This window comes from Gadus chalcogrammus, chromosome 12 (assembly GCF_026213295.1).
Source record: "Gadus chalcogrammus isolate NIFS_2021 chromosome 12, NIFS_Gcha_1.0, whole genome shotgun sequence".
NCBI classification, from domain to species: domain Eukaryota; kingdom Metazoa; phylum Chordata; class Actinopteri; order Gadiformes; family Gadidae; genus Gadus; species Gadus chalcogrammus.
Window position 1 is genome coordinate 15,500,809 of NC_079423.1, and position 26,350 is coordinate 15,527,158.

Below are 26,350 nucleotides of genomic sequence, written 5' to 3' on the forward strand. Positions count from 1 at the left end.
ACACACACACACACACACACACACACACACACACTCACACACACACACACACACACAACACACACACGCACACACATCCCCCCCCCCACCCACACACACACACACACAGACACACACACGCACTCTCTCTCTCACACACACACACACACACTCACTCACTCACACACACACACACACCACACACACACACACACACACACACACACACACACACACACACACACACACACACACACACACACACACACACACACACACACACACACATGGCCGTGCACTGCGGGGGGGGGGCGTGTTAACTGGGGAGATATACGGCCGTGGGGTCGATCCAAAGATCCACCGGGGGCCCGGTGGGAGTCGAGGGGTCCTCCTCACTGGTGAGCGGAGCCCAGCCAGTCCTCTGGTTGCCATTAAAGCCAGAGCCCAGCAGCTCACACACCTGTTGTACACATCTAGACGTACGGTGCGGGGTCCAGCCACGACATGTTGCAAAGCTGCTGAGACCGCATGCTGTTTTACGCAGATGGAGAAACGTGATTCATTCCCTCCTCCTGCACCTCCTCAGACCCCCTCTCTTTATTTCTAAAAGTATTAGGAACTAAATTATGTTTTTTGGGGGTGGGAATGGCTGGTTTTGCTACAGCGCTTATTTTAATATACTATTCATACACTTACTTCAGACACTATTATTTCAGGTTATTTTGTTTCCAAAGGAATTCATCTTGGTGCAGGTGTATGTATACGTTAAGAGTTAAGTGTTAAACCATACAATTCCAAAAAAAATGCGAGTAAAAGGTCGAAATTGAAATGCATACGTACAGTATATATTTCACTGATTGAAGAGCAGAAGAATAACAGTATTCAATTTTATTATATTTCTATATTGCTGCTGTCCGATTTCTTCTTTTAATATATGATCCGTAGTAGACGTGAGGGTCGTCTCAAGATTTCCATTGGCCAGGTTGACCTTGAGGTATATTGCTCATTTGATAAATAAAATATTTTGATTTATCCGCTTGAAGCTGAATATTGTAGTGGAAAGACAGTAGCTGAGTTTAAGTTACCTGAATCTGTCACGGCTTGCTTATGGATTAATGTCAAGTAGGCTACATATTTTCTTAGAGGAAAGCATAATGCTTAATATTAACAATTCATAATTTGGGTCCACATTGCCTTTTATAAACACTGCATGCACAAAATTATCATCATTACTACCACTCACAAATACTTGTCAGTGCTTAAGCGGATATATGATATAAAGTATCTTCAAATACCGTTTCTTTCTGTTATTAAGAAATGCGTTAGCGTTGGCTCAAATCGTGTAGCCAGAAGAGGGTCACGGGCCGGGCCCACAGTTTTAGAACCCCTTCAATAAAATATTCATCAATAATAATTGGATACACATTGAACATTCTAATTAATGCAATTAAATGATAGCACAAACAACATTGTTAAAATTTGTTCTGGTTTTCCGCTTTGGTTTATGACTTTTTCTGCTCTTTACCGTTACAATACTGCCATCTAGTGGAATACAAATTGTATAAAATAAACTCCCGGCCGAGTTAGAGTGATCCAACCTCAAATTAATAACATGTTCTCTTTATATTACATTTCCATCATTTACCTTTACTTTTCATCCAAATTGTCTCGATTTTTACACAAACAATGTAATAATAATGTATAATTTGGACTTAGGTTTCTTTGTCTTTCTTTCTCTGCTGCAGAGTAGCTGCGATGCTGACATTGCAGCAGAAATAACAGGAGAAAATCAAGATATTTGTTTATCATCCTACTTATTTTGCTTTTATGATCCCGCATTTCTATTTGTTTTGCCTTTTGATTTACCGTTTGCCTTCCCACTCAGAGCGCTTATACCTTTTTGAATGTCATTATTTTATTTATATTATTAAATTCCTTCCCTGTGGTGCGTTTGATTGTATTATAGCATTTATGTAGGGTATGTTACGCATATTTTATTATGGTTTATTTAATCTAATTGTGTGTTATTATAGCACTGTATTGCATTTGAATAGTCGCATCATTATGAACTGAATAAATAATACAACAACAATTTTTATTGCTACATTTTCAACAGAGGGGTCAACTTGCCTTAGCTATGCGTTCCTAACTATGTCTCCCTACTGCCCCTCAGTGGGCAGGCTCAGCTACTGCAACATATTCAAACCACCGAAATCGGACGCTAAATTACCGAATGGCTTGTTTCTTAAGCCACGTGAATAACAGATTAATCTAGTAAAATGTTGTTACATTGTAGTATTTCCTGTAAGTGGCCACCCCTAACAGTAGACTCTGTGAAGCCTACTTAGTTTGACCCGGTTTGATCTTTAGACGGCCATCTACTAGTACCGTCTGTACATGCCGGTTGCTGTACCACGGCCGTCCAGGTGATGCTGGTGGTCGAAAAGGAGGACTAGGAAAACAGCCGACAAACAAAATACACGGTGAGGGGACGGTGCACCTGACTTCAGCTCTCCAAAGAAATGCGCCGGAAAAAAGTGTTTTATAGTCTAGGCCTATATCATAGGCCCATTTATATTTATTCTCTAAAAGTATTTAGATTAAATGCTGGCTTTGTGCGTTTAAAATTAACATACGAAGCCACTTGGCGGGAGGGTCCTCTCCGAGCCAAGGTGTGTTCTGCAGCCCAGCTTGGTATGGCGTGCAAGCTACCAAGGTCTATCGTTTATTTAAGTTAAGTTAGAGCGTAAGTCTATATGAGTTCAATATAACGTGAGGTATGAGTTAGTTTGCTGCTTCGTTTAGTTGTAGCCTAGCCTACTTGTTCCCCTGCGGCTCGCGCTACATCGGATTCCTCGCCATTTAGCTGTGTCACATGTGAAAGACAAAGACAAGTTCATCTTAAAGGGCATGTTTAGTTGTATTTCATTTTCTGGATAATGTGTATTTGACTAATGAATGATCCACTTATATGTTTCACAGGTTAATTACAAAGTATTTTTCAAAGTAAACCTGCAAACTTCTCAGGACTTGCTGTGAGTAAGACATTTGTTTTTCTGAAGTCAACTAAGCGAATTAATGTTAGAAATGCTAAGAGGAAACTTGACAATCTTACATTATAGTCTATGTAGGCTACAAAAGTAGGCTACTATATTAAAGTAGCCTTTCTAGCCTATAGTGCAGTGCAAATCGAGGCTACATTGAAACAGACACACGTTTGGTGCGGCATAGTCTATCCTGACCAAATTGACATCAAGCATTAGCATTTTATCATTGGATTTGGCCATGCTTCCATTAGAATGGTGTACCTCTCTTTCTAATCGAGTATACGGAAAATCCTTCTCTTAGTGAGTATACGTGCATATATATGCACCACCAAACCAGTGAATATGAAAAGAAAGCAACATTGCCACGGTGTACCGTGGTTCCTTTTAACTCAAACTAATCGACTCTTTACTCTCGTTCACAGGCCAGCTGTGAAGAAGAAATTGCTGTTCTGGGAGCAACCCAATTAAACTACGAAGAAGAAACTGCAAACTGTAAGGCCCAATCTTCCATTTTTATGCAAAAACACTTTATGTTAATGTTATTTTGCGTGCGTGTGTGTGTGTGTGTGTGTGTGCGCGCGCGATCATTTGTGTGAGTGAGGAAATGGGAAATTTGCAATGAATGAATGAACAAATTAATGGTACAAAAGATAAATAGCACCATACCACAAGCTCATCTCAAGGTAGGTCAGATGGATGGGTTTTAAAATGAGAAGATGATCAAAAGACTACAAGATCTTCAGCTCAAAGTGAGGTTCTGGTTATTGTTTTCGTTCTTACTGGAATAAAATTATTCCAATCTAGAGGTTTTGTGTTCTTTCTGCAGAGGAGAGTTGTTGCCAGTTTGGAGAATTATGCATTTAGTAAACCTCTAATGCTACAGTATATGCATAGAGTACCATGTGCAATCATTGTCTTCTGATGCTGGGGTGTTTTGGTAGTCTGGCTAACGCCAGACCTCATCTCAATCTACATTGAGATGAGGTCTGGGAACCACACATACATTTTCTTGTATTTGAGGCGTGGTTTACGATTGCCGTTTATTGGGCACTACGAATGTCTTTCATATGAGTCTGTACGTAGCTCATAGCCAATCGTATCAATTATACCAGATGACGTATGTAGAGTGACAGAAATTCGATGAGGAAGAAGGGTGTGTCGAATAGACGTCGTCATCATCTTGCCCCCCCCCCCCCCCCCCCCGTTTCTGTTATTGGTTCCCTATCTCAGGCCAAATTCGGATCCATGGAATCCAGGCTGCCTAGCAGTGCGAAATGATATTGCGTGCAAAGGCAGCCTGGGTATACCCAGGCTAGCGTTTTGGCGGGCCTACAGCTGACTTCCTAAAACATACAAACACTATGTGAGCTGGCAAGTAGATGACTTTTGCACATCCGTAACTTATTTTACGTAACACAATCATGACACGAGCTTTGAAGCTTTGCGGAAAATAGCTTGAACGTGCTAAGGGTAAAGGAAAAAACAAGAAAGCATTAAGTGCTCTTCGTTCCAGACAACCATGCCTACACACTAATGTTGGGAGTCTTTTTGCCTTGCCAACATGTCTGTATGTGAGCTAACATCACAACATCACCATTCTCTTTACTCTTACCTGCCTGGAAGGAGGGATCCCACAGTTCTGTCCCATATGAAGGGTTATTTCTTCTCCGGCTGCAGGGGTTTTTCCATGGCTTTAGGAGGTTTCAGAGCTGGGGTTCAGTGTGAGGGGTCAGGCATTGGCTTGCCTCACCTCCAACCTGTTCAATTGCTTTTATAATGGACTTTAGACACAATTGCTTTTCCGAAGATGTCTTGGTGTGCAAATACCTTTTTAAATGTATATGCTAACAATTGTATTCTATCAATTGTATTTCATAAATTCCTAGAACATACCAGGTTGTGTGGCTTACTCTGTATGTTTCAGGGGTTAGTTGAATGCCAATGCAAATGATAAAACCATAATGCAATGCTTTTAATTGTCTACATTACACAGAACATGCATATTTCTCTATTATACAATGTTCCCCTCCTCATTGTTCCTATACTATACAAGATGACAGCTGCATCACATTTCTTTTACAATCTGTATTGTTACTACAATTAATTTAGACCGGCACATGTTGTCTGCTTTGTATTTGAACAGACTAACACCACTGAAATACACCTTTTAATAAGAATTGCTATGTGATAGTGGTGTAATGTTTCATGCATATTGTTGGTGGTGCTGCAGAATGGGAGGGCTGTAGTTCACCATAACTCAGCTCGTGTCAAACTGAAGGAGAGGGAAGGTGAAGTGGCCTGTAGTTTATCATTTGTCTACAACACACGCACGCATACACACACAGACGCACGCACGCACGCACGCACGCACGGACGCACGGACGGACGCACGCACGCACGCACGCACACTGGAACCATCCTCTGGACTGTCTGTGTGCATGTGCATGTGTGCTTGAGACTGATTTGGCCTATACATGTTGGCATCTGAGTGGGTGTGTTTGTGTGCATAGTTGGGTGAGGCTGTGTGTATATTCACCTATCAACCTTAATGAGTTGAGTTAGTTTAAATTGAATGAGTAGTGGACTTGCAGCTGAATTGTCATAGCTAAAGGTAAATAATTGTTGCATAACAATACAATATTCCCTCTCTTGTCGAAATAAATGGTTTAATTGAATGACATGAGTCATGACATTATAATAAATGTGTTCCACCGACTAACATGCTGCTATCATTTAACAACACTAGAGGGCAGTATATTCCACTCTATCATCCTGTGGGTCAAGGGAAACGCCCTTACCATGAAGGCTAAATGGGTTGGCGTGCCTGAGCGATGCAGAATGTAGCTGCATGGATTCATTCTTTGATGAGCTACATTAACAAGGCTTGTATCTATTATAATATTATAATAGAGTCTGATGTTTTGGTGCAATTACCAAAGATGTCACAGACCTTTTGTTTCTATTATAGACCGTTTACTAATGCATTGCATTCTTTTCGACCCCTTTCATAACCTACATTACAATTTTTCTTATTTTACTGCTAGCAATTTGTTTTTTTTGTTAGTTTAAAAAAAGCAGTTCCATGCAACCAATAGGCTGTTTTGAAGAGTCATCTCACTGTTCCATTCCATGGTAAATGCTCCTACTTGAAACTACTGTCGATAGGCCTTTTATTGTCCATTATTATAGCCTATTTGACTCACATTCTTTGGAAAATGTACGGTGGATTCCTCTAGCCATACAAATCATTATTCAAAACTTGGTCAGTCGTAATTTGTGAAAGCTAGTAAGTCATTGTCGCAGGAAGATGGTACAAATCTAGCCCATTTTCATCAATGCACTGTGAGGCAGCTTAAATGGACATCTATATGCCTACTGTAGAAACAAGACAAAGATCCTATAAATCATAATTAGATGAGTGCCTGGAATTATTATTCAAATCCCTTGTGTAGCGTCAGTTGACCTGATTTAAAAGAGAAGACCTAATCCTAACTGAATACATGACGGTTTTAATGAGCTTTGTGTTGAAATACCGTTTCACCACAGGGAGGCGCTGTTGGGTTCCGAAGCGTTCACATTTTTCAGGCCATCAGCGGCACATGCCCTCAAATCATTACCTCATTAAAGCCCTCATCGAGTGAGACACAAAAGAAAATAGGAACACACTTAATCATACACATGAAAATTTAACAAAAAATAATAATAACATCAAGAAGACATCAGAATGAATTTGGTCCTAACAACGCCATTTTACCAAACAATGTCAAACGTTCTCTTTGTATTCGTCATGGGCTGCGGGCCTGTTAGTCGTGCTGTCAGCCATCGTTAGGTGTGTTTTGCACTGCAGGCTTTTAAGGGGAAAGAATACAACGCGTCCCGACCCCAAAATAAGCCTTCTCTGTTTCTTTGGCTTTGAAACAGGATCTTAAAAACAAGAGGCCTCTACTCTCTAATTACGGGATGCCACAGATCTACGTGCACATGCATTAACACGAGGCGATAACGTAGACGCGGGTGGCACGCACTCCCATACACATACATGCACACACGTGCACGCGCCCAAAAGCGCGCACGGACACACATAAAAAGCCAGGGGAGATCAAAGCGAGGAACGCCGTACAAGGAACTGAGGGTTGGGAAAAAGGAAAGACAAAGAGAGAACAAACCTAGACATCATTTGGTGAGCGGAAATTGTTTTCAGAATTCCTATAAAATAATTTATATTTCATTTTTTCAAGGATGGAGATTCACGCAAATGTCCATGTTTGTGCACGGAATCACATTTTTGCCCTGTATTGATATCAGTGGCACCCGTGTGTGTGTGTGTGTGTGTGTGTGTGTGTGCGCGCGCCCATGTGTCTGTGTGTGTCTGTGTGTATCTCTGTGTGTGTGTGTGTGTCTTTGTGTGTCTCTGTGTGTGTGTGTGTGTGTGTGCGCGCGCCCATGTGTTTGTGTGAGTGCGCGCCCATGTGTCTGTTTGTGTGAGTGTCTGTGTGTGTCTGTCTGTTTGTGTCTGTGTGTGTGTGTGTGTGTGTGTGTGTCTGTGTGTGTGTGAATGAGCTGGCTGTCATTTTGTATCTATATGCGCTTTCTTCCGGCGTGTTCCTGGCGATCCGCGCCGCAGCCCTAGCCCGTCTTTCTCATGCTAATGTTCCTCAGTTTCCCTTCACAATAAGAGCGTACATATCTGACACAAAAAGACGTCCAGCTCCCGCCCTTACACACACACACACACACACACACACACACACACACAGACCCATAAATACTGAGCCTTTGAGAGACACATATTAGCAATGTCAAACTCATCCTCACTGGCTTGTTCAAATACAACAAGACTCTTTATCAGATCCACACACACACTCATACACTCACATACACAGACAGACAGACACACACACACACACACACACTTGTGTCCTTCTCCACAGCTGCTCTTCCCCCTCTGGATTTAAACAAGTGGATCTTATCGCTGGTGTCTGTGTTCACACACACACGCACACGCACATGCACATCCACACAAACACACAGTTCACACACAAATGTATTGAATAAAAAATGCTAACATGTTTTTTTTTTTCCTGTCGATCCATATCCGACCCAATGATCATAAATTATGTTCTCTCTCTCTCTCTCTCTGCCTCTCTGCCTCTCTGCCTCTGCCTCTCCCTCTCCTGAAATATCCGTCTATCTGCTGGCAGCTCCTTGTGCTCCCCCCAATTAACTCTGGTTCTCACAGCGTGCGAACAAAGACACAATTACAAGATGAACGTCTTTTTGTCGCCACTGTTCTCTCTCACAGTCGACCACCTCAATCTCTCTCCCCCATCTCTCTCCCTCCCGGTCTCCCATCTATCCCTCCCCCCTCTCTCTACCGTCCCCCTCTCTCACGCTGCACTGTCTCTCACTATCTCCTGTTCGCTCCTCTTTTTGTCCGAACGTCATTCATGTGCACGTCTCTACGAAGTTTACAGGTGTTGAATCGGAAAAGTGTTATCTTTGCAATTAGCGAAAGGTGTGCAGAGAGCCACTGCCGCCGCCGCCGCCGCTGTTGTTGGCAGACGGCTCACCTCAATGAGGAGCATTGTCGGGGTGATGCATTCGTCTTTTGCTAAACTATGCAAATGCGTGACTAATCACGTATGTCTTATACAACATATCGGCACCGCACGCACAATCACAATCACACAAACGCACAACTTTGACATCGGTGCGTAAATTCAATCGGCGTCAAGAAGAAAAACACGCTTATTTATAGTGTTGTTGGGGCATGTGTGATCAGTTTACGTAGATATTGTGACGGCCCAGGGCATGCGTTCAATAAACGATCCGCGATTTATCCGGTTGATGTATGAACAGGAGGTTGGGGTTAGCGGGGAAGACATAGCGGCCGCCAGTGTGTGCTGTAGCGGGGTGCGGGGGGGGGGGGGGTGGGGGGACTGGTGCGCGGCGATGGCCTATTATCTGCACTGAATGCCGGCTCCCGACAAGAGTAGAGATGGAGCGACGGCACAATCAACCCAGCTGTAGCCCATTGTAGCTTAATAGGAGCTGTGGAGAAGACGGCATGCATCACACAAACACACACACACACAGACACAGACACACATACACATACGTGAACACACGCATGCATGAACACACACACAAACCCACACGTGAATACACACACACACACACACACACACACACACATAAACGAACACACACACATAAACGAACACACACACACATGCATGAACACACACACAAACGCACACATGAATGCACACACATAAACGAACACACACGCATATACGAACACACACACGTATACATGAACACACACACATGAACACACATACATGAACACACATACATGAACACACAAGCACACACACAGACGGAGGCGCACATACCCACGCATACATGCACACACATACATGAACAGACACACAAATGCATGAATGCACACATACAAGAACACTCGTACACACACATGCATTAACACACACACACACACACACATATATGAACACACACACACACACACACACACACACACACACACACACACACACATAAACTACATGAACACACCTAAAGAAATTGTTTTGTATACGTAATCAACGGTAAACAATGACACTGGGAGACATGCAGTCCTTTCTAAACATGCATGGATCAGATGCACACACACACACACACACACACGCACACTTAGCCCTCATCTGCATCATGGCATGGAGCGTGTAATTCTCCATGTAGGGGCCGTTTAAGGGCCTTTGTTGCCCGCTTTAAAAGCTCCTTACGAGGGCAGCTGCACTGTACCACCACATGCTGCTAATTCAGCCTCTCTTTGTTGTTGCGGTTGTGTTGTTTTGTATCGGAGGGGCGCCAAGCAGAGTCTCTCTGAAACACCCCCTGCCCTGAGGACATTAACGAACAAACAAAGGAAGAATATTGTATGTTTGCACAAAAAGAGGCAAGTTCATATAATTCACATACTGGTACGCCCACAATAAAAAGGTAATGCTTGTAGTAATGTTTGTGTGATTGTTTGGTGAACGTGTGTGTGTGTGTGTGTGTGTGTGTGTGTGTGTGTGTGTGAAGATGGGGTTTGGGGAGGGGGTGTGAATGAGGGTATGTGAGTGACATCAACACATACTAGGATGTCACTGCGCATAACCTTCGCTTGTTATCTAAGAGTGTGTTGTGCTTTCAGTTGAATTTTACATCATATCGTTTCTATGTTAGGTTCATTGTTTTATATTTAGTAAGCCTTTGCCCATGATGATTAGAATATGTGTGTATTAGAAGCTTGCTTTTCAATCATATAGAAACTAAGTGTTCAAAAGTGTGTGGAACTGTGGATAGTGTCAACTGTATCTGAATTATAATATTATAATGTATGTATAAATCCTGCGAAGCGTTCTAACCTAGTTCACACTCGCATTATGCTTTGTGTTTCAATTGAGGGGTCAACTCATTGTACATAACAAATATCTTTCTGCAGAGCAAGTTAATTGGATTTATGGCCTATTCCAAGGCTATTGGCTGGCCCTGAATAATTTGTTGCCATGCCAACTGCGCTGGTGACTCGGGAGCTAATTAGCAGCTTCTCTGGTTCTCAGCTGTTTTTCATTAATATGCATAATCCTGTTCAGGAAGAACTTTGTGCATAGTTTAAAACTGTAACACCATAGGGAAATGTTCTTTGTGGTGATTATGTACATCACAGACGCTGTAGTCTCTAGTAACTTGTACCAACATGTCTGCGATATATAAAATCAGATTAGATCATTCCTTTTTGGGACTTAACTGCTTGGATCTGATGATCAGGGAACGACCAATCAACGGAGACGTTCTGTTAATTGACATACACAGGGGTCGAAGCATCTGCAGAATTGAACAACAGTTGCATAATGCGTATTATGAAAGGTACCCTGGTTCTCAAGTGAAGCAGAACAATGTTATTGATGCATCATTAAGAACCTTAAACGATGCCTTCTGAAAGTAAGAAAATAGGCTACAGAAACAAGCTGTAAAACCCCAGGCATAAATACCTGGCTGACGTTTTTATGAACGGCTTGACTCACTCAAGTTACTAATAACAAGAAACGCTGATGTGACATTCTCAAGGTAAAACCTAATTATAAGGAGTATGTACCATGATATTATTCCACATAAAATGATCAAAGTTCCCCACTTGTTAAGCTGCGTTGCGTTCACATGAAAAACACATTTGCATGAAGAAGAGACGTGTAAAAAATAATCCTTATTAACAGCTTGTAAAGCCGCTATTCATGCCCAGGTCTTCTGCACAGCGGTTCTCTGCTAATCACGAATCTCTGAGACACGCCACATTCCTTTCACCCCCTCTGTGTAGTTTGCACCTGCACTTCCTACATCTATATTTCCTCTTTGTAAAAGCACCAATGATGTTTGGATGTTGGAAGCTGACAAGCACGGCAGGGATAAATATGGCTAGGTTGGTTTAGTTTGGCCCTCACACACACCTTTGGGCATATTCCTGGCACGTCGACGGTACAATATGCAGAGAGTGGGGTTTAAGGTGAAGGCGGCAGTCTTCGCAGAGAGAAGAATAAGGAGCAAGGAGAGCGAGAGAGCGAGAGAGAGAGAGAGAACAAGCCCTCTCAGTTGAAATAATTCAGTGAAGTGTAGAATTTAGCAGGCTCCTATTTTTAACTGGGGAGAAACCACGGGGCCTGTACTTACAGGGAAGGTCAGGCCAGGCGAAATGGAGAGGTGCCATGTTTGGAGAACGGCAGATGTGGGGCTGATCTCTCTCTTTCGCTGTCCTCCTCGCTGTCTCTCACCCTTTCTCTTGTGTCCTCCCTGTCTCACACCCTCTCTCTCTCTCTCTCTCTCCCTCTCTCTCTCACTCTCTCTCTCCCCCTGCTTTCGTTGCTCACTTATGTTTGTCTTGAGTGTCTCCGGCGATACCGCGATACAGCGTCTATATTTACATTCCCTCACATTCCCCTCTATGGCTCCTTCTTTCTTTTGTCCTTTGGTTCTTTCTTTCCTTCCTTTTCTTACTTTCTCCTATTTTTTTCTCTTCAGTTATTTATTTCTATGTGTCACATTTTCAAGTTCAGGGAAAACGAAAAAAAAGCTGTCAAGCTAGAATCACACATTTTAATGCTTCACTTGTTGTAAATGTGTAAAAAGCTCATGGTCCGCACTCCTAGTGATTATGTTCAATATTGCTGTTGTGTTTGCTGCCTTTGACCAGGCAGAGCTTTTACAAAATAGATCCTCTTTCACTAAAGCAGAGTCAGGGGATAAATGGACGTCCAAAGGGAAGGTGCAGTTTGCGCACGGCCATTTTGTGTCAATATTGCCACAGCGGTCGCTACTGTATGCCAATATCAGGCGCGAGCTGAAGTAAGCAAATGTTACCGTGTCAAACTCATTCAACTTATTTCGTCAAGGCCTTGAGATGAAAAATGCTGTGTCAATGTCATAAATAATATAAAAACATTTGTACAGTCCTCCTCAGTCCCAAGTACACACACATCCGAACAAATTATCATAATCATATTTAATGAATACAATTTGTGAAAAGTAATTATACTGATTTATTCATGTATATATATATTTTTTTTTACTGAACCGCTATTTTCCACAAGCAACATCTCAAGCAAATATTATTACTATGAATATGATGATCATAATTATAATAATGCTTCATATTTGTATTGTAATTATTAGCAATAAGGCCAGTCAGGGTTGTAGTAGTGATGCTAGTAGTATTAGAATTAGCTCTGCTTCGCGTTAGAACTACTGTGAGCGAGAGATAGTGGTTGGCTATCATGAGCTAGTTCTCGCCATCCTCTGCCAGCCTCCATTGCTGCTGCATCCAACCAGATCTCTTGATAGAGGCCTGTCTAAGAGTGAGCATGTCAACACCAAAGCACAGGAAACTAGACTGGACGGTTACTTCTACCCCTCAGGCTCCTCACCAGCCCCACACACACGCACACGCGCACCCTCTCTCTCTCACACGCGCACACACACACACACACACCCTCTCTCTCTCACACGCACGCACGCACGCACGCACGCACGCACGCACACATGCACACGCGCGCGCACACATGCACACACACACGCGCGCGCGCGCGCACACATGCACACACACACGCGCGCGCGCGCACACATGCACACACACACACGCGCGCGCGCGCACACATGCACACACACACACGCGCGCGCGCGCACACATGCACACACACACGCACACACACACCCTCTCTCTCACACACACACACACATGCACACACACACACACCCTCTCTCTCTCAGACACACACACATGCACACACACACACACACACACACACACACACACACACACACACACACACACACACACACACACACACACACATACGAGCACGCCCTCAGGAGTAGGCCGTGGACAACAAATGAAGACATGATCTGAGCTGACAGTGCACCAGAACCCTGCTCTGGTTTCCGGTTCATCAGAATAAGGTGATGGGGCTGTTTGTTTCTTTCTCATCTTCCTCTTATGAGACTTATTTGGTTACCAGGGCTTAAATACAGCTATACCTATAGGTTTCTGTTGAGCCCGTTAAGACTGTAACTGTGATTAAGGGATATACAAATGGAATTGAATTGAATGGACTTGGAATATGACTGGTTTCTTTTTTGTTCAATTGCAACGCAAAGGTGCATTGCGATCAAGCATTGTTATAATTTAACCTATTTAACCTGGATATTGTCGATAACAAAACTGCCAGTTTGGTAATGACCTGACCCCAGTAGTGTAGATTAGGCTGAACCCCCCCACCCCCCAGGGAGATGCACTTTTGCATATAGGTACATACATGAATAAATACCTAAATATAAATATTCCCATCAACAACATTTTAATGGTGCAACAACCGAACCGTGGGTTAAGCCCCTTGGTGCCAGCATTTGGATGCGCCCAAAACAATGTGGGTGCTGCCTGAAGATGGGCACATGGGTCACATATGTGCGTGGTAACATGTGTGCATGTGTGGGCATTTCGTGCATGTGAGCATCTGTGTGTGCATGCTTGCGTGGCTGGTCCGTAGCACGAAATAGCTTGCATCGCTAATATGTGAATTACCGTTGTCAATCCCGGAACCCCCCTCCCCTTCCATCCGCTCGCTCTTATTCCCCCCCCACACCCCTCAGGTAACCGGCGACCTCTGCTAGCGCCAGCCCTGTTAGCATTTTCCGCTAACAACTCCAGGCCTTACTGTGTGACGTGACCTCAATGGGGAAATGCAAGAAAAGTACATCCATATGTGCCTCTGTCCACACATGTTAAACTGGCACAGAATCTACATATTTTATGAGCAGCTGAGCGTTGACGGAGCCGGTGAACCGCACTGAACCGTTGAGAAGGAGGTGGGGGGAGAAACCTACAGCCACATATGACTATGGCCAGGTTGTGTGTGTGTGTGTGTGTGTGTGTGTGTGTGTGTGTGTGTGTGTGTGTGTATGTGTGTGTGTGGAGGGGGGAGGGTCGGAGCTTAATGCATAGTACCCGATACATTTGCGGTGTGAAACATTTTCTTTGCTACTGTAAAAGCTTGCAGTAAGGTAATGCAGTGTAGTACTTTTTTGCTGCTTCTATCTCAAATACTTTCAAGTGATTTATTTTAACTGTCACATACCACACAGTGCCAGAGGCTCCTAGGCTGATTAAAGGTAGCTCAGACAAGAGACATATATATATATATATATTTATATCTATCAGCACCGGCAGCTTTGATGAAATGCCTTGCCAGTAGTCGGGGCAAATCTGGCTTTCCTTAAATCTCTCTGAATGCACTTTTACGGGGAGGGCTATCTGGCTTAGTTTCACCTGTGAAAAAAACAACAACTATTGATTTAGCTTGTTTTAGGTGGTTTGTTGCCTTGCTGCCCGAACAATAGAAAACAAACCCCTGGACTAGGGATGTGAATAGCTCAAATCTTTCAAGATTGAATAATCAGTGGGTGGTATGAACGAATAATCGATTATTCAATGTGTGCCGACATTCGCAAATTCAGCCATGGATAAAGAAATCACTTAATATCTTAAACACAAAAAAAAAATACTACTACTACCTGCTAGTTCCAGTCAAATGTCTGTTCAGCTTACAAAACGAGAGGTAAGGGTTACCTCTGGTAAATAGTGAAAAATGAATTAAACTGTAATCAAACAACGCGGTTATATGCTATAGACCCTATAGTATCTGTGGTATAAAGGCTGGGACGAATTTCAAATTACAAATATGTACAATTTATGATGAAATTATAGGCTGCGCGATTCCCATTGAAACAAATTGCGCGGTGATTCGGTCTTCAAAACTAGAGCTGGTAAATTGTGGAGAATGAATTAAACTGTGATCAGACAACGCAGTTATGTGCTCTAGACCCCATAGTATCTGTGGTATAAAGGCTGGAACGAATTTTGAATTATTAATATGTACAATGCATAACGCTAGCTCTCTGGCTAATAGCTGAGCGAACTAGAATACCTCCCGTTGCCAAGTCAAAGCTAAGTTCTGTCCTATTTACCGGAGTGAGCAACATTTCCGTTGCATAAGAACCTTACGGGAGGGTAATGATTGTTCCAGGAATTAGTCAAGCCCTCAGGCGTTACCAGGGAAACAAAGTTATGGCTTGTGAAAAACTTTATATTTGGATTGTAAAAGGCATGAAAATATGAATGAATGGTCTTAATTTATTCACTTTGGCAAGTGACCATGGTATAAGCGGGATAATGCTCTTCGAGGTGTCCAACATTAGTTCCGTCCGTTAATTCTTGTTTATTTGAATGGGAAAAAATTTTAACGGGTCAAATGTTTAAAATCGGCTTTGACCCTTGGGAACGAATAATCGAATAATCGGATATTCTCTCCCATCCCTACCCTGGACATGCAGATGGCTTGCAACAATTACAGAGGGCTACTGTGCAACGGCAAAATGGCACAAAACTGTTTTTCAGAAAAAATTTCTGTTTTGAAGTCTGTTTACGGATAAATCAATGGTTCAGGTGAACGCGCCCTCATATCTGGCATTAGATTTCATGACGGCCTGCGATTTTCTGTCTATTGTCGACGGTCAAACGTTGAAGGCGCTGGCTGTAAATCGGAGGTTAAGGGGATGGACAGGGCCGTGCACCGGCGTGATGTAGGAATGGGATTACTATCTGTCGGATGCATCACAGACGGCCCCTTGGGAGTCTAAACAGAGCCACAGAATTACTGTCCGCTTGAGCTCCTAACGAATGTGTGGATTACTGCGTTGACAAATTGCTTTATTTTCTCTCCTTTTCTCCGCCTATCGTTCGTTTTATTACCAAACCAGGTTTTTGTTCGTTTTATACGTGTGGACAGTTAAACAAGACAAATGTACACGTTCACACATTCAATATGTATAGCACTTTAACCAAGAGAGCATTCCTTTTATACTCTGCACTTTTCACATAATAAAGAAATAGAAAATAATCTTGAGATTTGATTTGAATTTAGACTAAGTACGCCATGTTTCATCACTAAGAGGCTCTGAGAAAAAATCCCTTAAATTACCCGCACACACACACGTCACACACACACACAAACGCACACTCACACACAAACACACACTCACACACAAACACACACACACACAGTTCCACATGGGAGAGGATACCCTTCTGGCTACTAAAAGCACCACCTATACCTCAAGCCCTTTCCCAGAAATCGGCCGTTACACCCTGGCTTCAAATGAACCCAGGGGCCTCGTTCTCTGTCATTTTTATGGCCCAGCCAAGGTATAAATGTGGGGCTCGCACAGTATGGTTTCTGTACCGCGCTTTGAACATATGGGGTTCTACCCAGTGCACAAAGCGTCTCTATGCCATGCCAACCGAGCTGCACACACAACTCCAAACCCCATGTCGATCTTTCCATTCACAAATAGACTGGACTGGTGCCCAGAGTGGTGGCGGGACGGGGGGGCCCGACTAGCGCTGACTGCACCCCCAAAACCAGAGCCGTCACGACGGTGAAATACCAAAAAAACGATTAAAGGGATTTTCTTTGAGTCACATATGATCCCGCAAAAAAAAAAAAAACAGGACTAAATAAGAAGCAACAGAGAAAGCGGTTAGAATCAGGAAGGTTTGGATGGAGGGGTTGGAAGTGTAGGGGGTCGGGGTGTAGTGTGTGGGGGGGGTTTGGGGGGCTAGGGGGGGGTGGGGGTACCGAGTGGTGTGGATCTGTGAATAGGTAATCACATTTGCAGTTCCCGCGCGGGGCCACCTAATACTCGGGATAGGGTCCAAGGTAAACACAGCTGGTTAACGTCCTCCCCGGCCGCACGGATAATAAATCAGGAGGGACTCGCCGGGCAGTGGCAGAGCTCGCTCTACCTCTCTTTGTCGCTCTCTGTCTCCCCTCCTATATTCCTATCTCTCCGGTCTCCCTCGCTATATCTATATCTCTCCTGTTCCGCGCTATTTCTCTCCCCATCTCTCTCCATCCATCACTCCTTCTCCTGATCTCTCTCTCTCCCCCTCTCTTTACCTACATCTCTGTCGCTTTCTTTCTCTCTGTATCACCATCTCTTTCTGGTCTCTCTTTATGTGACTCTTTCTGGTCTCTCTTTATGTGACTCTTTCTGGTCTCTCTTTATGTGACTCTTTCTGGTCTCTCTTTACGTGACTCTTTCTGGTCTCTCTTTATGTGACTCTTTCTGGTCTCTCTTTACGTGACTCTTTCTGGTCTCTCTTTATGTGACTCTTTCTGGTCTCTCTTTATGTGACTCTTTCTGGTCTCTCTTTATGTGACTCTTTCTGGTCTCTCTTTATGTGACTCTTTCTGGTCTCTCTTTATGTGACTCTTTCTGGTCTCTCTTTATGTGACTCTTTCTGGTCTCTCTTTATGTGACTCTTTCTGGTCTCTCTTTATGTGACTCTTTCTGGTCTCTCTTTATGTGACTCTTTCTGGTCTCTCTTTATGTGACTCTTTCTGGTCTCTCTTTATGTGACTCTTTATATACATCTCTCCCTTTCCTCTATCCTTCTTCCTCCACGCATCTCCCCTCTCTGTTTCTCTCTCCCTCTCACCCCCCCCTCTCTCTCTATCCACGACTCCCCTTCACACTATTTCTCTCTCTCCCCTCCCCTCCCTCCGGACTCTCTCTATCCCTCTCTTTCCTATCGTGCACTACCTATACCGATCCGTCTGGGTGTCTGTCAGCCTGTCTGAGTTTTCCCAGAGGGTCTATTCAGCTAACAAGAGCGAGAGGCAGCGGAGACAGCAACTACCGCAAATCAAGATGGATATCGAAAAGAATGACGACATATGTGCTTTGGTGTCTGACTTTTTCATCCATTAGGATTCCATTTGAGTTGAATGTTGGGGAAAATTGTGACGCCTTGAAGTGGTAGTAAATAGTAAAAGTATGTCTTGCTGTTTTGGAGGAAAGGAACGTATTTAAAATAATGTGTAAAAGAAAAAAGCTCTATGTCTAAAACAGCTGTTGCCTCTGAAGTCCCATTTTATAAAATGGCAGTTAAAACATGCTGTCACAAATTTATAAAAAGATGGACCAGGAAAACACTCATCCTCAACCGCTTAATCTGCCTCCAGATGAAAGTGTGGATATCCTGGAGGCAGTTCAGGGCAGGTACGAGAACGTTGACGTTTTCTTTTACTATGCATGAGTTTGTCATTAGCAGGGATGCAAGAAATGCCCCAAAAAATGTATAGATTAAGCTGTCCAAAAATCTACCAGTACTGACGTTTTTAGTAATAGTTTGTTACAAACATTTCTGCAATAGTACCTTGGAACCTCACCAGAGCTTTTTTACCTGTTTTTTACTGTTGGAGAGCTAGTGGGATACAATTATAATTAACAATTTTAATGTCATAATATAATAATATTTATATAACGCATGTTATTGGTGTTAACACCAATAACATTGGCGTTCACACCAATAGTAAATAGTAAAAAAAAAGAAAATGGTAACATTGGCGTTAACACCAATAACACCACAAGAGCCGTGCTATGCTGCTGTACATTTCCCTTTCAGTTTTGATTTTCGCACTTTCCTTGTCATTATTGTGAATGTTGTGTGTGTGGCAAACTCCTCCTACCTTGGCCAGCTTCTAAACGTTAGCAGACAAACCTATTTTGCAGCCTCTCCACAACAATGCATGACTGCAAAACCGCAAAGGCTGTTTTAATGATATATCCTTCCTTAAGACGTTGCCAAAATACATAAACTCATAATCTAAAATATAGCATAGCAGCTTGTGTTTATGGGGACTAGGCAACTGCTGGGGGTCATCTGAGTTTTTACAGGGGCGGTGGGTTGGTGCAAAGCTAGCAGTGGGATCTAGTTTCTTTAAAAGCTAACACCCACCGCTAATATAAAGCGTAGTGGGGAGCGTAGAGCGCACCTGCTTTCACACATACTTCCTGGGCCCTTTCTATGGATCGAAACGCTGCATTGGGGTCGGAAGAGTGGATCCCAACTGGGAATCCAAGCCGGGGTAGAGAAGCTTCCGAACCAATCGGAATGGGCTACGAAGGTCCAGCAGGAGATTTAGAAAGACGCTATCATCACGGACAAGGAGCCGGTAATACAGCGGAGCAGCCGGCATGTAAAACGACTGGATGAAACACAACGCTCCCTAGGCTAACCGGAGCCGACAGGTGCCAGATCCTCTGACTATCTGCTCCCGCTGTGCCGTGGCCGTGGAACGGCCCACTCTGGAAGGGAGAGGAGACACTGAGAAGGGAAAGTTATCGCATTTATAACCCCCTATATACGAGGGAAAATCCATGGGCTCAGGAGGCTTATTTAGCCGAGGATGCCATGTCAGTGTAAGGTAGCCTGCTGAGACTTGGACGTTTATAATGTCTTGCTATTGCATAGGGCTGCTCGATTATGGAAAATCAAATCATAATCACGATTATGTTGGTCAATATTGAAACCACGATTATTCAAACGATTATTTTTTAGTTTGAAAACATGATGTATTTATTCAGCATGTCTCTACCAAAAACACTTTGTAACTGAGAACTTTGAAATTTCGCCTTAAAGAAATACACAAAATTGTAAAAAAGAAAATGTTCAAATCTAAAATAATGTACAGATATGTATCCAGCTGTTCTATTAAAAAAACAACGCTAAAATCGAAGTCGAGATCGAAATTTGATTAATCGCCCAGCCCTACAATTGGAAGAACTAGAGCGCCTCTTTCGAGAAAGAAACGGCGTTATCTAAGATTCAGTCTAAACAGCAGAGAATGAGAGCAAGGCCTGGCGGAATATGCAGGTGATGTAGAGCGGCTGTTCCCACTAGGTTAGTCCGGTGCCAACTATGAACTGTAACACTGGATAATGACAGAACAGCTAAACTACAGTTAAACGAAAGTACAGGTTCATCTCAGATAACGGCGACAATGAGAGAGGTTCTCACATCAACAATGGAGGTGGAAACTGTGTAGGGCCGAAACAGGGAAACACTAACCTCATCACTCGCTTCAGCTGTGCTACGGCCGGCGGCCTCCTTGCTCACTCACTTTGGATGACTGTAGCGCCAGTTGCAACCTGAATAAAACAAACCAAAAAAACGAACTCTCAAACTGCTTTAGCACAAAGTTCATTATTTGTAATGTATAAAGGACATTACATTTCGCCTTTAGGGCAGCTGTGTTGTCACCCCACACTCTCCCTAAGCCTCCCATGTTCCTCTATACTTCTGCTCATGCTATATGGAGACATATGTAAGCCATTGTGGTCTCCGATGATTGACTCACATCAAGCCGCCAGGCCGTGGGCGCTAAAACAGCCATCCGGTATTAGCATCTCTAAACAGGCTTACATACAAATCACTATTTTCCAGTTTATATATTTATTTATATTTTTCATCCTCTTAGTGATAAACAAGGCGGAACAGTCCCTGACATCCAGAGGTGGGAAGTAACGAGGTACAAATATTCGTTACTGTACTTAAGAAGAGTTTTTAGCTATCTGCACTTTACTTAATTATCTATTGTCAGAAAAGACAATCCCTTGACTTATCAAGGACAAGAGTTGGAATGGTTTAATTTTAACAGTGTAAAAATTGAATTAAAATTACGTGAGGATCAGTTAGCTTTGCATTAATATGTCAGAGGGCTGCTTTTTACTTTTATACTTTGAGTACATTTCAGAGCATGTACCTTTCCACTTTTAGCTAAGTAGTAAAGTTCAATCAGTACTTCTACTTGAGTAAAGAATGTCTTTCCTTTTGCCACCACTGCTGACAACCTCCAATAAATTACAGACCAAAGCATGCAGAACATAGCAGGACTAGCAGAGTTAGCGAGCAGGGTTTACGTTAAGGCCCATCCTGTTTAGATTGCATTGGTCATAATCTAGAGCTATTTGTTTCGCTTTGTTTGTCGAGGTCTTCTGAGGGATTAATGATGTTTTTATGTTTTCCAAAATGAGACTCTGTATCGAGTGTTTGTGTGTGTGTGCGCGTGGGTGCGTGCGTGTGTGTGTGTGTGTGTGTGTTTGTGTGTGTGTTGAAGCCCAATGTTCAGGGTGGAGAATGAGGGAGGGTTGATGTGGGGAGAGGGAGGATACAGAAAGTATTCAACACACTGGATCTCCTCCGATATAAATAGCATTGTAATCTGGGAAAAAAAGCTTTGGCATAAATTACACAATATATTTTACCATGAATAATCTGAAATGCATTGAATTGGATTAGGTGCAGTTTTTTTGACTCTTGTCAGTCCTTTATGTTCCTAAAATCTTCTGAAGCATTTTTTTAAGACCATCAGTACCATCCCAGGTCTACTTATTTTTTAAATTTTAAGGAAATCAAGTGTCTTGTTCCAAAAATGTCTTCATCTTCTATAAAAAAAATACATTTAGTTTTATTCCATATTAGAGTCCATGAATCGAATGCTCATAAAACATGACAAATAGATAATAGTACAAATGTATTGATAATGTTCTATACCTCCCATGCATACATGCTAACATGCAAACATTTCTTTAAAGCTGGTGAACAGGCAGAAGACTGATCCGAATCCCAGGCGAAAACAATGGCACAGAAGTCCCCCTGCTGCTAATGACCGAGCTGCGAGTGCTCTGTGAACCTCAGACATATTGATTGTTTTCATCTCGCACATTGGTATTCAAAGGATTTGCAGGCGACAATAAAACGCAGAGATTTAGGGAGGCATCTAAACACGGCACCGGTAGAGACCGCAAGCCAGCAGGACTCCTCGGGCTCAATTCACGTCCACGCCTGGACCACATTACCAAAACAAAGGCTCGTACCACCGCTGTTATTATTGTTATCGACGTGATATACTGGGACGACGCCTCACTTAGAATATGAGTGCAGATCTTCCTCCGAGTCTCTCTGTTCTCTTGGCCGGGGTTGCGGAGGGAAGTAAGGCCGCTCGCCGTATACAATGGGGATCGTAAAGATGGAGAAAACGCTGGGAGAATCATGGGGGAATATAAAGTGCGCTCCCCATTCATGGAGCACCATCAAGCGGCCCGGAGAGACGCCGAGGAGGAGGAGGAGGAGGAGGAGGAGGAGGAGGACACAATGTGTTCTGACATAACCGAGAGGACCTCTAGATAGCTACGTACTAGCGCTCCGCTAAAACAAAAGACAGGATTAAAAAAAAAACGATGGCTTTGTTTTCCGGGGTGACAGGGTGGCGCGCGGTCAAAAACACATTTGTTTTTGGTAAAACATGGCGCGCACACACACACACACAAAAACACACACAAACACACACATGACGGAGCCTGTGCCCTCCAGTCCCTCCCTCCCTCCCTCTTTGTCACCCGCCCCCTCGAGCAACCCCCCACCCTCCCGCCTTCTCCCGAAGGGACCCGCTCTAAGTTATTTATGATGTTGAAATTAATCTCACTTAGCACAAGGGGTCTCAAGGAAAAAGGCCCCTACTTGCGAAGGCGCCTTAGAGAGAGAGAGGGAGAGGGAGAGAAAACGAGAGAGAGATGAGAGAGAGAGATAGGGAGGAAACCGGGAAAGAGAGTGGGGGTGCAATGGAAGTTAAAGCAAGGACTTATTCAAATCCTCCCTGGTAGATTAGCAAGCGCGGCTTGACACGAGTTTTTTTATTTATACAAAACATTTTTTAGGTCATGGACGATGGGAGTGGGGGATGGGAGCTTGTTGTGATTGAAGCTGCTTCCCGCACACACGTCGCGCCCAGCGAGGTAATCCGTTTTGATTTCAGATTTTTTCATTTTTTTTCCCCGAGACAGAAGACAAACTTGCCAGCTCGTCAGAGTAGCGGTGGTTCACAGGAAGGGAGGAAATTTGAAAATGAGGTTGCACTGACTTTGGAAGACGCTGTGATGTTTGGTTGCCCGATGCTGGCGTTGTTTATTTGGGACGGATGGAGGCTTTTATTTCAGCTGGGGCTATAAGGACGACAGATATTAGGATGTGGATCACCTCTGTTCTCTAGAGTCACGCAGCATTCAGAAACGTACACAGGGGCAGAAATGTATGGGCGAGCGATTGTAAAGGTGTACCATCCACTAAAGAGTTTCATAGCACGTTGTGTATGCACAGAAGTGGATATCAAACTCTTTAAACCCATCTCAAAATGATTAGCAGTAGAAAGACATATATATATACATATTTTCTAAACAAAATTTCGACATGCACCAAGATACATTAATTAATTAAACTCACAATACTCTCAAAGCATTATGACACTGAAATATACCAACAGATAGCCAGAGTGTGATGAATTGGAGATGAAATTGTCCACCTAAAATTGGTGTTCTATCTTCTAAAGAGTTCGATCACACGTTGTACACAGAAGTGGATATCAAACTCTTTAAACCCTGTATCTCAAAAATGACTGCAGAGATTAGCAGCAGAGAGACATATATTTTTTTAACTCAACTAAATTTAGACGTGCACTAAGATACATGCAAATGAAATACAACTCAACACAACAAGGACATTAGCATCAAAACTGCACACACATTCAGCATTCATTATTCTTCTGGCTGATCTATTATGATAATGTTTTTTTTGCTGACACTAACAGAAAGTGACAAGCTGAGGGAATAAATACAGACTTCTTTGTTGTTTTTCCTGGCCTCTAAACAGACACACACACACACACAACAGACCCACATATACCAGAATACCAGTCCCAACTGGAACCCTATTTCTGCAAAGGCTCATTGAAGCGCTGTGTGTGTGTGTGTGTGTGTGTGTGTGTGTGTGTGTGTGTGTGTGTGTGTGTGTGTGTGTGTGTGTGTGTGTGTGTGTGTGTGTGTGTGTGTGTGTGTGTGTGTGTGTGTGTGTGTGTGTGTGTGTGTGTGTGTGTGTGTGGTGGGGGTGTTAGTACCAGGCAGAGATGAGGGGAAGTCATAGTGGAGCGATAGAAAAACCAAAATATTTCCCTCCAAACAGTGAAGTATAAAATGAACAGAGACGTCCAAGCATTCAACGCTGTTTGTGTCAGAGGAGGCCCAATCACTTGTGCCTTTAAAACATGGGTATTCAAATCTTAACTGTGTTTAGTGATGTGAATTTGTGGAGAAATGAAAATCTAGATATTTTGAATTGCTTTGGTCTGCGTCACTTCCTAACTGGTATACAATCAAACACAAGAATGATAAATACGCCCAGCTTAGTTTTCCTCTGTTTATCCTAGTCAAGCGAATTCACTGCAGTGTTCTTACTTTGTGAGTGGCTAGCACCAATGCAACTAAGATAAAGATTTCAGCAGCACATACGTTAAACACGTTTTATTGGGCAAAAAAATTAAATGTACTTACTGTGGACGTCATTTGAAGTGGTTCTTTACAAAATATTTAACCTTTAGAAATAAACTGTGGCCACTCCTCATAGTTTGACTGCCTTCAACGTTTAGATGAGCCAGCCATTGTATAATAATACTCATAATAACTAATAATGAATAACATAACACAACTAAACAGTGATAGACAATAGGGTACTAAAAAAACAAACGTGACATAAGGGACAGACAGTAAGAATGATCCATGAAAACAATATGCAGAACAAAAGGGAATGTCAGCAAGATGCATGTCGGGTAAGAATATATAAATATCCTTTTCACCTTGAACCTAATGGTACATAATGATTTGTGTAATTATTCTATTTAAAAAACACAAAGCATGATGATACTGAAATTGCCGAATAGTCCAACAAGTGTATTTAATGGTTTCTGGCCTCCTCTCCAGTCACTCATTCACTTCACTCAGAAGCCCCTTCTCCTGGGCCTGTTGAGGCCTACGCCGCTAGACACAATGGGACTCGTACCCACGATCCCCTCTATAGTTCCCCGCGTCACATTGTTAGCTCAGAGCTTGAGTATCTGTTGAATATCCGCTATCATCCTACCTTCAAAAGAACTCCATTCAAACTGCATAAGCCGCTATTCTGTCATGATCCGCTCCTGGCTTTCCATCCCATTGCCAGCCCTGCCAGTACTTTTCCTGATCACCTGCCTGCCACTCCCACCTCATCAGTGCAACCGCCTTTACCTGTGTTCCCTCACGTTTTTAAACCCACTCCTTCCACTCACGCAGCTTGGCCACTGCATCCGTCCGTCAACGGACGACGGAAGGCGTGTCTGACGGATGGGGGAGTGGTATTTGCCGACGGAGCCACGATCTGATGGATCCGTTGCAGCCTGAAAAGTTAAAATTTTCTCTACCTCTGAATGCAAGAGACGGAACGGACGGACCGACAATGCATTTCGGGATCGCCCCATGCAAAGTCAATGAGATCCGTCAACGGACGGATGCAGTGTGCAAGGGGTGTAAGTCTCTGCCAGATTGTCTTAAAAGCAAGCAAAGCTCTCTTGTACTATTTCCCGGATTGCCTCCTTGGCTTCGACCCTGCTTGTTCCTGCCCCGTCCTCGTCGTCCCTGCGCTGGTAACCTGAACAGCCTTCTGTCCCTGACCCCCTCTGCCTGCTCGCCCCTTGTCTGTCCCCAGTTAGCTTGGATTCCCTGTTTGGACAATAAAGCTGTTGAACTGTTCCAATGCTGGTCTCGGTCTGTGCTGTTCTTGGGTCCAACCCCACGCCCCATTACGTATTCAGAGTTTCTTTATACTCTTCCCCGGTGATGCAGCGCTATGCTGCTATACATTTCATTTTGGTTTTGATTGAAACAAAATACAGCGTTATGAAACATGGCGAATGTGCGTGGAACTTAACATTGGCGAACAAACCTTTTTTATGCAGCCACTCGACAACAATGAATTACTTTGAGGCATTTTTACTACTCATTGATATATAGTGCTCACAAAA

At 43.3% G+C, this 26,350-nt stretch overlaps 1 long non-coding RNA gene across 1 annotated transcript; it reads left to right on the forward strand.

Moving 5' to 3' along the window:
* Positions 1-2,201: 2,201 nt before the first annotated feature.
* On the forward strand, positions 2,202-26,074 carry LOC130393453 (uncharacterized). Its single transcript, XR_008897108.1, has 4 exons — positions 2,202-2,462; positions 2,962-3,014; positions 3,449-3,518; positions 25,623-26,074. It is a non-coding gene; the product is annotated as an uncharacterized LOC130393453 (long non-coding RNA).
* Positions 26,075-26,350: the final 276 nt, after the last annotated feature.